The sequence below is a fragment of the Hyla sarda genome, unplaced genomic scaffold (genome assembly GCF_029499605.1).
Source record: "Hyla sarda isolate aHylSar1 unplaced genomic scaffold, aHylSar1.hap1 scaffold_3471, whole genome shotgun sequence".
Taxonomy (NCBI): domain Eukaryota; kingdom Metazoa; phylum Chordata; class Amphibia; order Anura; family Hylidae; genus Hyla; species Hyla sarda.
In genome coordinates, this window is record NW_026610232.1 from 1 (window position 1) to 15,473 (window position 15,473).

General features: G+C 43.2%; 5 non-coding genes across 5 annotated transcripts; all 5 read left to right on the forward strand.

The window, feature by feature from the left end:
* The first annotated feature begins 290 nt into the window (after positions 1 to 290).
* On the forward strand, positions 291 to 481 carry LOC130331357 (U2 spliceosomal RNA). The gene has a single exon (XR_008874276.1). It is a non-coding gene; the product is annotated as a U2 spliceosomal RNA (small nuclear RNA).
* Positions 482 to 7,346: 6,865 nt separating this feature from the next.
* LOC130331361 (U2 spliceosomal RNA) lies at positions 7,347 to 7,546 on the forward strand. The gene has a single exon (XR_008874280.1). It is a non-coding gene; the product is annotated as a U2 spliceosomal RNA (small nuclear RNA).
* Positions 7,547 to 9,641: 2,095 nt separating this feature from the next.
* Positions 9,642 to 9,832, forward strand: LOC130331358 (U2 spliceosomal RNA). Its single transcript, XR_008874277.1, has one exon. It is a non-coding gene; the product is annotated as a U2 spliceosomal RNA (small nuclear RNA).
* Positions 9,833 to 11,936: 2,104 nt separating this feature from the next.
* On the forward strand, positions 11,937 to 12,127 carry LOC130331359 (U2 spliceosomal RNA). The gene has a single exon (XR_008874278.1). It is a non-coding gene; the product is annotated as a U2 spliceosomal RNA (small nuclear RNA).
* Positions 12,128 to 14,219: 2,092 nt separating this feature from the next.
* On the forward strand, positions 14,220 to 14,410 carry LOC130331360 (U2 spliceosomal RNA). Its single transcript, XR_008874279.1, has one exon. It is a non-coding gene; the product is annotated as a U2 spliceosomal RNA (small nuclear RNA).
* The last annotated feature ends 1,063 nt before the right edge of the window (positions 14,411 to 15,473 follow it).

Below are 15,473 nucleotides of genomic sequence, written 5' to 3' on the forward strand. Positions count from 1 at the left end.
TTTCCTATGCAGATCCTAAGCCCAGTGTCACATGCAAGTAGGAGGAGTAAGAAGGGTTCCTGGCAAATCCGGGTTATGGATTGCATTTAAAAAGGCCCCGTGGGAGTGCAATGGGCCCCTGTCTTGCTGCTTAGCAATAATGGTATGGGTTTAGGTTCTGCTGTGTGTACTGGTGGTTGACTGCCCCCCAGCCCAGAGTGTGCATGGAAAATTGTCTGGCAGCCTCCCTGACAGCAAGCAGTGATAGTGCCCATGAAGGGGACCTTGTTGGGCCCGCCCCTTTCACGGTTATCGCTTCTCGGCCTTTTGGCTAAGATCAAGTGTAGTATCTGTTCTTATCAGTTTAATATCTGATACGTCCCCTATCTGGGGACCATATATTAAATGGATTTTTGAGAACGGGGGCCGATTTCGAAGCTTGCTTCCGTCGCCCTATGCATTGACCCGATATGGCAGTATCTTCGGGTACAGTGCACCACCCCCTTACAGGGTTAAAAAGAAAGATTCCTACTTTCATTGCTACCTGCTTGCTGGCTAGCCAGCTAGCCAGCCCTGTGGGCCTTGCTGCTGCTGCAGCCAAAAAACAAAAGGTGGTGCTGCTGCTGCTTCTGCTGCTTCTGCTTCTGCTTGTGTCTGGCCCCTGTTGGAGCGTCCAGGCACAGGACTTCTGCTGCTGCTGACTAAATGGCCTCCTTAATTGGATCATTTGAGTAGCCAGCACACCTGTGCAGGTAGGGCATGACATGATAGGCAGCTGCCTTGATAGCGGGTGGGTGCTGAATGTTCCTAATTGACAAAATAAGATTAATGCTTATGAAGAAATATAAAATCTCATCCCTTCCCCAATATCGCGCCACACCCCTACCCCTTAATTCCCTGGTTGAACGTGATGGACATATGTCTTTTTTCGACCGTACTAACTATGTAACTATGTAACATAACATGGGGGGGGGGGGGGTCTCCTGGCTGTTCACACAGGTGTGTCATTGCTGTACATTGACCATGCATTGCTTCTGTGGTATTGCAAAGGCAAAGACAAATGCTTCCAGCCATCCATTGCACTAATGGATTGGTCATCAGCTGGCTGTCTATGTCCCGCATCAATATAGACCAAAGTACAGAGGGTTAGGCTATGCTATTGTGCACCTACCTGATGCATCAGAAGGTGCGAGGCCCTTGCTAAATTCTGTGCACAGACTTTGAGATCTATGCTTTAGACTGTATCTAAACCTGCTCCAACATGGACTGACATTCTGGCCTACTTTCAGCCGATGCGACTTGTCTGTCGCTGAACAGTCGCTTTTTATGTATTCAGCACCTATGTATAATGTTGTAAAAATGCTCTAGAAGCTAAAGTCGCAGAAATGTCACACATATTTGGCCTGCAACTTTCTGTGCGACAAATTCAGACAGGAAAAATCAGTATAAATCCTTAGAAAATTATCCCCCAGTGTCTCCATCTGCTGGCGGTATTGAATAAGCATTGCTGCACTGATGGGGTATGCATTAGACGAAAAAAAAGAAGAAAAAGAAGAATAATACGCCCAGAAAAGAGGCGAAAAGGAGAAAAACGTAAAAAAACGTGAAAAAAAAGTAAGAGGAAGAGAAGGGAAAAAAAGGTGGAAATGGGTTTAAAAGTGATTTCGGCGGAGAATATATATATATATATATATATATATATATATATATATATATATATATGCGCACACACACACATAGATATAAACGTATTCTCCGTTGAGATATTGCAGCCGCTGCTGTGTCCAGGCCCAGGAGCCTTAGCACTGTGCTGTGATGTCACTCAATACCACTGACATCACTAGGTGTAAACAACATCTCTCCTTTGCTGTGTATGTGACTATGGAGCTGTTTGGTGATGTCGTCTATTACGGCCTTCATAGAAGCAACAGGAGATTGTTGCATCCATCTTGAACCCTCAGAACTACAGTGCTATGATGTCACTCACTTCCACAGGCCTTGCAGAGTGTAAACAACAACAACCCAGCTTTGTTGTGTATGTAACCAAAGGGATTTGTGATGTCACCTAGAACCTTCACAGCAGCGACAGCTTTATGAGGAGCATCAGCACTGCTCTGCCTGAGCAGAACCATCACCGCCATAGGTTGTCAAATAACCCGGATTTAACCCACACAGGTAAGTCCAATGGGGTGCAGGCATGTCCTCTATGCTTACAGCTTCCCGTGGGTGTTGGTTTGATACCGTTTGGGGACAGCCAAGGAGGCATCTGCAGGCAACAAAGGTAGGTGTGTGCTTGTGTGTGTGTTTCCTATGCAGATCCTAAGCCCAGTGTCACATGCAAGTAGGAGGAGTAAGAAGGGTTCCTGGCAAATCCGGGTTATGGATTGCATTTAAAAAGGCCCCGTGGGAGTGCAATGGGCCCCTGTCTTGCTGCTTAGCAATAATGGTATGGGTTTAGGTTCTGCTGTGTGTACTGGTGGTTGACTGCCCCCCAGCCCAGAGTGTGCATGGAAAATTGTCTGGCAGCCTCCCTGACAGCAAGCAGTGATAGTGCCCATGAAGGGGACCTTGTTGGGCCCGCCCCTTTCACGGTTATCGCTTCTCGGCCTTTTGGCTAAGATCTTGTATCTTGTCAAGGGGCTCTGAGTTCGTCGAACCTTCGGCCTTGAGGCATCGGCGGTTTTTTAGCCGTCTTAAGCCTCATGCTGCTATAGGAGGAGGACTTACAAAGAACGGGAAGGCGATCCCCCATGGCGACCCTTAGGTTTGCTGCGCATACTGAAACTCGGATTAAGAACACCTTCCGTATTGAAGTGGATGAGGAGAAAAAGGAGAAGATGACTTTGGAATTTTTTGTCAAGAGAATTATGCTGGATTTATTGCACATTCAGAGAGAAGATGTGTTTTGCCTAAAAGACCCAGGTAAAGGACTTTTCATTCTTACCTTGACTTCCGCATCTGCATGTGACCATATGTTTGAGAAAGTTCGGGAGCTTGCCAATGAGGAGGATATGAAAGGACTTGTTTTCATTGCTCTATATTCTAATGGCGATGTTCCACTGGTGGTTACTATGCACGATCCATACGTGGATATAAGAGACATTGTCTTATTTTTAAACCAATATTGTGCGGAAGTCAAATACTCTCATAAAATAATGAATGCAATGGACTTTTGGACTGGAAAGCATAAGTTTGCTGTTAAGTTCAGAGAAGATGTGAGAGGAATTGGAGGTCTGTGTCGCCCACCTGCAAATTTTTTAATTGGGCGTAAACGTGGCTATTTATTCTACCCTGGGATGCCGTATTATTGCAGGAAATGCCATGAATATGGTCATACACAAGAATCTTGCAAAGAGGAAGTGGTTATTTGCAAAAGATGTGGCCAAAAAGGCCACACCACTTTGGACTGTCAAAATGAGATTCTGTGTAATGTGTGTAAGCAGAAAGGACACGCTTTTAAGGATTGTCCTCAACGCTCCTGGGCCAATATTGTGGCTACGTCGGCTGGTCCCTCGATGAGGAAGAGCTCCATGGATGCTGTGCCTGTGCCTAAGACCCATACCCTGAAAGTGATGCCTGAGTCTTCTGCTACCGGAATTCCTGTGATACCTGCTGTGGCTCATGTCTCCAAAAGCATTGTGTCCCCGGGGAAGGTCGTGGGACCTGAGACAGAAGTGAGGGGTTCTCCTCTCATGGAAGTTGAGGGTCCTGGACCGCCCAGAAGGGATACAGAGGAGATGGATGTAGAAGAACGGCGAAAGAGGAAAAGCAGAGACCGGAAAGAGGAAAAGGGCCTTAACATCAAAAGGAGTGGTCGAGTTAGTGCGGACGAGGGGAACGTGGAGATTGTCTGCCAAAAGGTTATAACAGCATCCGACCCTGTTAATATTGAGGAATTTGTGTCACCACCTACAGATTGGGGTTCTTTGTCTGAGGATAATGAATGACCCAGGAGCTACCAAGTGTTAATATCTCCTCCTTCAATGTGAGGAGTTTGAAGAGCCCAGAGAGGAGGGCTGCTTTATTTTCTTTCTTGTCTTCTTTGCCTACAGACATTTTATTTTTACAGGAATGTGCCATTGATTATGATATCAATTATTCATCTTTGAGATCTGAATGGACTCTTGGCCCGTCTGTGTGGTCAGGGGATAATGAGAGGAAAGTGACTGGTGTTGGCATACTGTTCAAGAGCAGTGAGTATAAAGTTACCTCCTTCACAGACATTGTACCCGGTAGAGCCCTGCTCGTTCATATTATTTATAATGACATGAATATGAGACTTTTAAATGTATATGCCTCTCCAGATAAGGATGAAAGATCTGATTTATTAGAGAAAATTCAGTTTTATTTACCGGGTTCATCCCCGCTTATCATCGCTGGTGATTTTAATTGTATAATGGCAGGAGAGGAGCGGGCTGGAGGATCTGAACAAAGGAAAGATAAGACTGAAAAACAACTAAAGGATTTTATAGTTGATTTTAATTTAAAAGATTTGTGGAGAACCTCTTTCCCTAATGACCCTGGGTATACCTGGGGGAATAGCCTTTATATGTCAAGGATTGATTATATTTTTGCTTCTGGATTTGCATTTTATGGGAACATGCAATTGACTTCTACCTTTTTTTCAGATCATAAGATTTTATCTGCTACATGTAAGTTTGATGGGGTTTGCAGAGCCAAAGGAGTCTGGCGTCTGAATGTCTCTTTGCTTGAAGATGAAGAAATTAAATGTAATTTTATCTATCTTTTTAAAAAATTGCAGAACTCAAGGACTAATTTTAATTCTCTTTTAGCATGGTGGGAATTCTGCAAGGTAAAATTTAAAGAGTATTTTATTAAGATGGGTGTTAAAAAAACAAAAGAGAAATTGAAATGGTATAGAGATCTTAACACAAAACTACAAACCTATTATCAACTCAAAGAGCTGGGTGTATATGTAGACGATCTGATTTTAAGTGTTAAAAGTGATATTCAGAAGGCTATAACTAACAAAGGGAAAGAAATAATTTTTAACTCCAAAGTTGAATGTAAAGAGAAGGATGAAAAGTGTACAAGATTCTTTTTTAAAAAGGTAATGGAAACAAAAAAGTTAATGATTAACATTGAGGATGAAACTACTAATGTAGGAATGTTATCCAAAGCTAAATCCTTTTATCAAGATCTGTTTAATGAGAAACCCATTGATATATCTGCTGCTAATTTTCTCCTAAGCACTTTAGATTGTGGTTTAAGTAAGGAGGACCAAGATGCACTTTGCACAGAAGTAAGATGCCAAGAATTAGAAATTGCTGCTAAAAGTTTATCCACAGGTAAAACACCAGGTTCTGATGGACTTCCTGTAGAGTTTTATAAAACCTTTTGGGAAATTTTTAAAGATGATTTGCTTAATATTTTTAAGGAGGCTTTTAATTCTGATGTTCTACCTTTATCTTGGAGGAGTGGTATAGTGTCTCTGATCCCCAAAAAGGGGGATAGGAACAGCTTAGAAAATTGGAGACCAATTACGCTTCTTAATGTTGATTATAAGATTATGTCAAAAATTTTTGTTAACAGAATGAAGCCATTTTTGCACAAGGTCATCCATGTGGATCAGGTATGTGGTGTCCCAGGAAGGAGTGTAGCTGAACCTTTAAATGCTATTAGGGACGTCATATGGTATCAGCAAGAGCGGAATCAAAATATAGCCATTCTATCTCTAGATTTTCATAAAGCGTTCGATAGAGTATCACATTGTTTTTTATGGATGGTTTTACAACGCATGGGTTTTCCTAACATACTTATTAAGCAAATTGCTCTCTTATATAAAGGTTCTTTTAGCAGGATTTTAATAAATGGTTTCCTTACAGATTTTATTAATTTATCATCAGGGGTAAAGCAAGGCTGCCCTCTGTCTCCTATACTGTTTATATGTGCAATAGAACCTCTGTTAAACTTAATAAGGAATGATAAAATAATAAAAGGAGTGCCAGTTCCTGGAGGTAATAATGCCACCCTTAAAGTGTGTGGCTATATGGATGATATTAATGTTTTTTGTGAAAGTTCCTTCTCTTTACAAAGAGTTGTTGATGTTACTGATTTCTTTTGTAAAGCTTCTGCTTTTAAACTTAATTTATCTAAATGTGACTGTTTTTATATAGGTAAATGGGAAAACGTGCAAATACCAAACCTAAAATTACAGTCAGAAAAAATAAAAATCCTTGGAGTCATCTTTGATAAAAATAACAATGGTGAGGAAAGTTGGCTAATGGTAAAAGAAAAGGTAAAGAAGAAAGTAGACTTTTGGTCCCTTAGGAAATTATCTTTAGAAGGTAAAATTTTGGTGATTAAGGCTATGCTAATACCCATTATGCTCTATTTAAATATGATTTATCCTCCTAATGAACTTATGTCTAGGCAACTTCAGAGGATTCTCTTTGAGTTTCTATGGAGTTCTAAAGCAGAAAAATTAAAAAGAGATATTATGTATAAGTCACAAAAAAATGGAGGAAAACAGGTTCCCTGTATTAGAAAATTTTTATACTTAAGGTTTTTTAGTTGGTGTTTTAGGGGACTTTTTATGAAAAGTGTATGGTCCTGTTTTTTAAAGTACTCTGCGGGACATATTTTTAGAAGAAGAAAATGGGTGTTTTTATCATTATCTTCTCCTGTACTTTTAACTCCGCCTAAACATTATGCCATGTTAGAAAAAATAATACGTATGTATAACCTTAAAGACTTTGACTTGTTAACCTTGAGGGATGCTCGCAAGATAGAAGTACAGTTAAATTTGCAAGAAGAAATATGTATGGTCTCTAATTTTTCTTATAATAGGTGTGTACAAATATGGAAAAAGGTAAACGAGCCATATCTTTTTAATGAGCACAAGGATTTAGCATGGATGATTATCCATGAGTGTCTTCCGGTAAGATTTTTCCAATATAGAAGAGGTCTAAATGCTGTATGTGTCTGTCCCCGGGAAAATTGCAATATAGATGAAACTGTTTTGCACCTTTTCTGGAATTGTTATTTTGCACAAAAGGTTTTTAGACTAATTGGTTCTTTATTGAAATTCCTAACAGGTCTAAAAGTTTTAAATCATGAAGTTGTTTTATATGGCAAAAGTGATGGAGTTACGAAAGAAAAAGAGAGAATTTTGTGGATTTTTATCAACTGTACAAAAAATGTATTATGGAAAGTTCGTAATATTCTTGTCTTCAAAAGAGATTTTATTTGTGAAAAAGAATGTTTGAAGATGATATACAGTGAAGTTTACTTGTACTATTTAATTGATAAAAAGAGATTTGGGCAGAAAAAAGCATTAGCTATGTGGAATTTACATTTATGGAAAACAGTATTTGAAGTATTGTAAAAATTTTCTTGTGATGTATTTAAGTTTTTGAGTTTTTTCAATAAAAATGTAAAAAAAAAAAAAAAATCTGTTCTTATCAGTTTAATATCTGATACGTCCCCTATCTGGGGACCATATATTAAATGGATTTTTGAGAACGGGGGCCGATTTCGAAGCTTGCTTCCGTCGCCCTATGCATTGACCCGATATGGCAGTATCTTCGGGTACAGTGCACCACCCCCTTACAGGGTTAAAAAGAAAGATTCCTACTTTCATTGCTACCTGCTTGCTGGCTAGCCAGCTAGCCAGCCCTGTGGGCCTTGCTGCTGCTGCAGCCAAAAAACAAAAGGTGGTGCTGCTGCTGCTTCTGCTGCTTCTGCTTCTGCTTGTGTCTGGCCCCTGTTGGAGCGTCCAGGCACAGGACTTCTGCTGCTGCTGACTAAATGGCCTCCTTAATTGGATCATTTGAGTAGCCAGCACACCTGTGCAGGTAGGGCATGACATGATAGGCAGCTGCCTTGATAGCGGGTGGGTGCTGAATGTTCCTAATTGACAAAATAAGATTAATGCTTATGAAGAAATATAAAATCTCATCCCTTCCCCAATATCGCGCCACACCCCTACCCCTTAATTCCCTGGTTGAACGTGATGGACATATGTCTTTTTTCGACCGTACTAACTATGTAACTATGTAACATAACATGGGGGGGGGGGGGGGGTCTCCTGGCTGTTCACACAGGTGTGTCATTGCTGTACATTGACCATGCATTGCTTCTGTGGTATTGCAAAGGCAAAGACAAATGCTTCCAGCCATCCATTGCACTAATGGATTGGTCATCAGCTGGCTGTCTATGTCCCGCATCAATATAGACCAAAGTACAGAGGGTTAGGCTATGCTATTGTGCACCTACCTGATGCATCAGAAGGTGCGAGGCCCTTGCTAAATTCTGTGCACAGACTTTGAGATCTATGCTTTAGACTGTATCTAAACCTGCTCCAACATGGACTGACATTCTGGCCTACTTTCAGCCGATGCGACTTGTCTGTCGCTGAACAGTCGCTTTTTATGTATTCAGCACCTATGTATAATGTTGTAAAAATGCTCTAGAAGCTAAAGTCGCAGAAATGTCACACATATTTGGCCTGCAACTTTCTGTGCGACAAATTCAGACAGGAAAAATCAGTATAAATCCTTAGAAAATTATCCCCCAGTGTCTCCATCTGCTGGCGGTATTGAATAAGCATTGCTGCACTGATGGGGTATGCATTAGACGAAAAAAAAGAAGAAAAAGAAGAATAATACGCCCAGAAAAGAGGCGAAAAGGAGAAAAACGTAAAAAAACGTGAAAAAAAAGTAAGAGGAAGAGAAGGGAAAAAAAGGTGGAAATGGGTTTAAAAGTGATTTCGGCGGAGATATATATATATATATATATATATATATATATATATATATATATATATATGCGCACACACACACATAGATATAAACGTATTCTCCGTTGAGATATTGCAGCCGCTGCTGTGTCCAGGCCCAGGAGCCTTAGCACTGTGCTGTGATGTCACTCAATACCACTGACATCACTAGGTGTAAACAACATCTCTCCTTTGCTGTGTATGTGACTATGGAGCTGTTTGGTGATGTCGTCTATTACGGCCTTCATAGAAGCAACAGGAGATTGTTGCATCCATCTTGAACCCTCAGAACTACAGTGCTATGATGTCACTCACTTCCACAGGCCTTGCAGAGTGTAAACAACAACAACCCAGCTTTGTTGTGTATGTAACCAAAGGGATTTGTGATGTCACCTAGAACCTTCACAGCAGCGACAGCTTTATGAGGAGCATCAGCACTGCTCTGCCTGAGCAGAACCATCACCGCCATAGGTTGTCAAATAACCCGGATTTAACCCACACAGGTAAGTCCAATGGGGTGCAGGCATGTCCTCTATGCTTACAGCTTCCCGTGGGTGTTGGTTTGATACCGTTTGGGGACAGCCAAGGAGGCATCTGCAGGCAACAAAGGTAGGTGTGTGCTTGTGTGTGTGTTTCCTATGCAGATCCTAAGCCCAGTGTCACATGCAAGTAGGAGGAGTAAGAAGGGTTCCTGGCAAATCCGGGTTATGGATTGCATTTAAAAAGGCCCCGTGGGAGTGCAATGGGCCCCTGTCTTGCTGCTTAGCAATAATGGTATGGGTTTAGGTTCTGCTGTGTGTACTGGTGGTTGACTGCCCCCCAGCCCAGAGTGTGCATGGAAAATTGTCTGGCAGCCTCCCTGACAGCAAGCAGTGATAGTGCCCATGAAGGGGACCTTGTTGGGCCCGCCCCTTTCACGGTTATCGCTTCTCGGCCTTTTGGCTAAGATCAAGTGTAGTATCTGTTCTTATCAGTTTAATATCTGATACGTCCCCTATCTGGGGACCATATATTAAATGGATTTTTGAGAACGGGGGCCGATTTCGAAGCTTGCTTCCGTCGCCCTATGCATTGACCCGATATGGCAGTATCTTCGGGTACAGTGCACCACCCCCTTACAGGGTTAAAAAGAAAGATTCCTACTTTCATTGCTACCTGCTTGCTGGCTAGCCAGCTAGCCAGCCCTGTGGGCCTTGCTGCTGCTGCAGCCAAAAAACAAAAGGTGGTGCTGCTGCTGCTTCTGCTGCTGCTGCTCTGCTGCTTCTGCTTCTGCTTGTGTCTGGCCCCTGTTGGAGCGTCCAGGCACAGGACTTCTGCTGCTGCTGACTAAATGGCCTCCTTAATTGGATCATTTGAGTAGCCAGCACACCTGTGCAGGTAGGGCATGACATGATAGGCAGCTGCCTTGATAGCGGGTGGGTGCTGAATGTTCCTAATTGACAAAATAAGATTAATGCTTATGAAGAAATATAAAATCTCATCCCTTCCCCAATATCGCGCCACACCCCTACCCCTTAATTCCCTGGTTGAACGTGATGGACATATGTCTTTTTTCGACCGTACTAACTATGTAACTATGTAACATAACATGGGGGGGGGGGGGTCTCCTGGCTGTTCACACAGGTGTGTCATTGCTGTACATTGACCATGCATTGCTTCTGTGGTATTGCAAAGGCAAAGACAAATGCTTCCAGCCATCCATTGCACTAATGGATTGGTCATCAGCTGGCTGTCTATGTCCCGCATCAATATAGACCAAAGTACAGAGGGTTAGGCTATGCTATTGTGCACCTACCTGATGCATCAGAAGGTGCGAGGCCCTTGCTAAATTCTGTGCACAGACTTTGAGATCTATGCTTTAGACTGTATCTAAACCTGCTCCAACATGGACTGACATTCTGGCCTACTTTCAGCCGATGCGACTTGTCTGTCGCTGAACAGTCGCTTTTTATGTATTCAGCACCTATGTATAATGTTGTAAAAATGCTCTAGAAGCTAAAGTCGCAGAAATGTCACACATATTTGGCCTGCAACTTTCTGTGCGACAAATTCAGACAGGAAAAATCAGTATAAATCCTTAGAAAATTATCCCCCAGTGTCTCCATCTGCTGGCGGTATTGAATAAGCATTGCTGCACTGATGGGGTATGCATTAGACGAAAAAAAAGAAGAAAAAGAAGAATAATACGCCCAGAAAAGAGGCGAAAAGGAGAAAAACGTAAAAAAACGTGAAAAAAAAGTAAGAGGAAGAGAAGGGAAAAAAAGGTGGAAATGGGTTTAAAAGTGATTTCGGCGGAGAAATATATATATATATATATATATATATATATATATATATATATATATGCGCACACACACACATAGATATAAACGTATTCTCCGTTGAGATATTGCAGCCGCTGCTGTGTCCAGGCCCAGGAGCCTTAGCACTGTGCTGTGATGTCACTCAATACCACTGACATCACTAGGTGTAAACAACATCTCTCCTTTGCTGTGTATGTGACTATGGAGCTGTTTGGTGATGTCGTCTATTACGGCCTTCATAGAAGCAACAGGAGATTGTTGCATCCATCTTGAACCCTCAGAACTACAGTGCTATGATGTCACTCACTTCCACAGGCCTTGCAGAGTGTAAACAACAACAACCCAGCTTTGTTGTGTATGTAACCAAAGGGATTTGTGATGTCACCTAGAACCTTCACAGCAGCGACAGCTTTATGAGGAGCATCAGCACTGCTCTGCCTGAGCAGAACCATCACCGCCATAGGTTGTCAAATAACCCGGATTTAACCCACACAGGTAAGTCCAATGGGGTGCAGGCATGTCCTCTATGCTTACAGCTTCCCGTGGGTGTTGGTTTGATACCGTTTGGGGACAGCCAAGGAGGCATCTGCAGGCAACAAAGGTAGGTGTGTGCTTGTGTGTGTGTTTCCTATGCAGATCCTAAGCCCAGTGTCACATGCAAGTAGGAGGAGTAAGAAGGGTTCCTGGCAAATCCGGGTTATGGATTGCATTTAAAAAGGCCCCGTGGGAGTGCAATGGGCCCCTGTCTTGCTGCTTAGCAATAATGGTATGGGTTTAGGTTCTGCTGTGTGTACTGGTGGTTGACTGCCCCCCAGCCCAGAGTGTGCATGGAAAATTGTCTGGCAGCCTCCCTGACAGCAAGCAGTGATAGTGCCCATGAAGGGGACCTTGTTGGGCCCGCCCCTTTCACGGTTATCGCTTCTCGGCCTTTTGGCTAAGATCAAGTGTAGTATCTGTTCTTATCAGTTTAATATCTGATACGTCCCCTATCTGGGGACCATATATTAAATGGATTTTTGAGAACGGGGGCCGATTTCGAAGCTTGCTTCCGTCGCCCTATGCATTGACCCGATATGGCAGTATCTTCGGGTACAGTGCACCACCCCCTTACAGGGTTAAAAAGAAAGATTCCTACTTTCATTGCTACCTGCTTGCTGGCTAGCCAGCTAGCCAGCCCTGTGGGCCTTGCTGCTGCTGCAGCCAAAAAACAAAAGGTGGTGCTGCTGCTGCTTCTGCTGCTTCTGCTTCTGCTTGTGTCTGGCCCCTGTTGGAGCGTCCAGGCACAGGACTTCTGCTGCTGCTGACTAAATGGCCTCCTTAATTGGATCATTTGAGTAGCCAGCACACCTGTGCAGGTAGGGCATGACATGATAGGCAGCTGCCTTGATAGCGGGTGGGTGCTGAATGTTCCTAATTGACAAAATAAGATTAATGCTTATGAAGAAATATAAAATCTCATCCCTTCCCCAATATCGCGCCACACCCCTACCCCTTAATTCCCTGGTTGAACGTGATGGACATATGTCTTTTTTCGACCGTACTAACTATGTAACTATGTAACATAACATGGGGGGGGGGGGGGGGGGTCTCCTGGCTGTTCACACAGGTGTGTCATTGCTGTACATTGACCATGCATTGCTTCTGTGGTATTGCAAAGGCAAAGACAAATGCTTCCAGCCATCCATTGCACTAATGGATTGGTCATCAGCTGGCTGTCTATGTCCCGCATCAATATAGACCAAAGTACAGAGGGTTAGGCTATGCTATTGTGCACCTACCTGATGCATCAGAAGGTGCGAGGCCCTTGCTAAATTCTGTGCACAGACTTTGAGATCTATGCTTTAGACTGTATCTAAACCTGCTCCAACATGGACTGACATTCTGGCCTACTTTCAGCCGATGCGACTTGTCTGTCGCTGAACAGTCGCTTTTTATGTATTCAGCACCTATGTATAATGTTGTAAAAATGCTCTAGAAGCTAAAGTCGCAGAAATGTCACACATATTTGGCCTGCAACTTTCTGTGCGACAAATTCAGACAGGAAAAATCAGTATAAATCCTTAGAAAATTATCCCCCAGTGTCTCCATCTGCTGGCGGTATTGAATAAGCATTGCTGCACTGATGGGGTATGCATTAGACGAAAAAAAAGAAGAAAAAGAAGAATAATACGCCCAGAAAAGAGGCGAAAAGGAGAAAAACGTAAAAAAACGTGAAAAAAAAGTAAGAGGAAGAGAAGGGAAAAAAAGGTGGAAATGGGTTTAAAAGTGATTTCGGCGGAGAAATATATATATATATATATATATATATATATATATATATATATATATGCGCACACACACACATAGATATAAACGTATTCTCCGTTGAGATATTGCAGCCGCTGCTGTGTCCAGGCCCAGGAGCCTTAGCACTGTGCTGTGATGTCACTCAATACCACTGACATCACTAGGTGTAAACAACATCTCTCCTTTGCTGTGTATGTGACTATGGAGCTGTTTGGTGATGTCGTCTATTACGGCCTTCATAGAAGCAACAGGAGATTGTTGCATCCATCTTGAACCCTCAGAACTGTGCTATGATGTCACTCACTTCCACAGGCCTTGCAGAGTGTAAACAACAACAACCCAGCTTTGTTGTGTATGTAACCAAAGGGATTTGTGATGTCACCTAGAACCTTCACAGCAGCGACAGCTTTATGAGGAGCATCAGCACTGCTCTGCCTGAGCAGAACCATCACCGCCATAGGTTGTCAAATAACCCGGATTTAACCCACACAGGTAAGTCCAATGGGGTGCAGGCATGTCCTCTATGCTTACAGCTTCCCGTGGGTGTTGGTTTGATACCGTTTGGGGACAGCCAAGGAGGCATCTGCAGGCAACAAAGGTAGGTGTGTGCTTGTGTGTGTGTTTCCTATGCAGATCCTAAGCCCAGTGTCACATGCAAGTAGGAGGAGTAAGAAGGGTTCCTGGCAAATCCGGGTTATGGATTGCATTTAAAAAGGCCCCGTGGGAGTGCAATGGGCCCCTGTCTTGCTGCTTAGCAATAATGGTATGGGTTTAGGTTCTGCTGTGTGTACTGGTGGTTGACTGCCCCCCAGCCCAGAGTGTGCATGGAAAATTGTCTGGCAGCCTCCCTGACAGCAAGCAGTGATAGTGCCCATGAAGGGGACCTTGTTGGGCCCGCCCCTTTCACGGTTATCGCTTCTCGGCCTTTTGGCTAAGATCAAGTGTAGTATCTGTTCTTATCAGTTTAATATCTGATACGTCCCCTATCTGGGGACCATATATTAAATGGATTTTTGAGAACGGGGGCCGATTTCGAAGCTTGCTTCCGTCGCCCTATGCATTGACCCGATATGGCAGTATCTTCGGGTACAGTGCACCACCCCCTTACAGGGTTAAAAAGAAAGATTCCTACTTTCATTGCTACCTGCTTGCTGGCTAGCCAGCTAGCCAGCCCTGTGGGCCTTGCTGCTGCTGCAGCCAAAAAACAAAAGGTGGTGCTGCTGCTGCTTCTGCTGCTTCTGCTTCTGCTTGTGTCTGGCCCCTGTTGGAGCGTCCAGGCACAGGACTTCTGCTGCTGCTGACTAAATGGCCTCCTTAATTGGATCATTTGAGTAGCCAGCACACCTGTGCAGGTAGGGCATGACATGATAGGCAGCTGCCTTGATAGCGGGTGGGTGCTGAATGTTCCTAATTGACAAAATAAGATTAATGCTTATGAAGAAATATAAAATCTCATCCCTTCCCCAATATCGCGCCACACCCCTACCCCTTAATTCCCTGGTTGAACGTGATGGACATATGTCTTTTTTCGACCGTACTAACTATGTAACTATGTAACATAACATGGGGGGGGGGGGGGGTCTCCTGGGTTCACACAGGTGTGTCATTGCTGTACATTGACCATGCATTGCTTCTGTGGTATTGCAAAGGCAAAGACAAATGCTTCCAGCCATCCATTGCACTAATGGATTGGTCATCAGCTGGCTGTCTATGTCCCGCATCAATATAGACCAAAGTACAGAGGGTTAGGCTATGCTATTGTGCACCTACCTGATGCATCAGAAGGTGCGAGGCCCTTGCTAAATTCTGTGCACAGACTTTGAGATCTATGCTTTAGACTGTATCTAAACCTGCTCCAACATGGACTGACATTCTGGCCTACTTTCAGCCGATGCGACTTGTCTGTCGCTGAACAGTCGCTTTTTATGTATTCAGCACCTATGTATAATGTTGTAAAAATGCTCTAGAAGCTAAAGTCGCAGAAATGTCACACATATTTGGCCTGCAACTTTCTGTGCGACAAATTCAGACAGGAAAAATCAGTATAAATCCTTAGAAAATTATCCCCCAGTGTCTCCATCTGCTGGCGGTATTGAATAAGCATTGCTGCACTGATGGGGTATGCATTAGACGAAAAAAAAGAAGAAAAAGAAGAATAATACGCC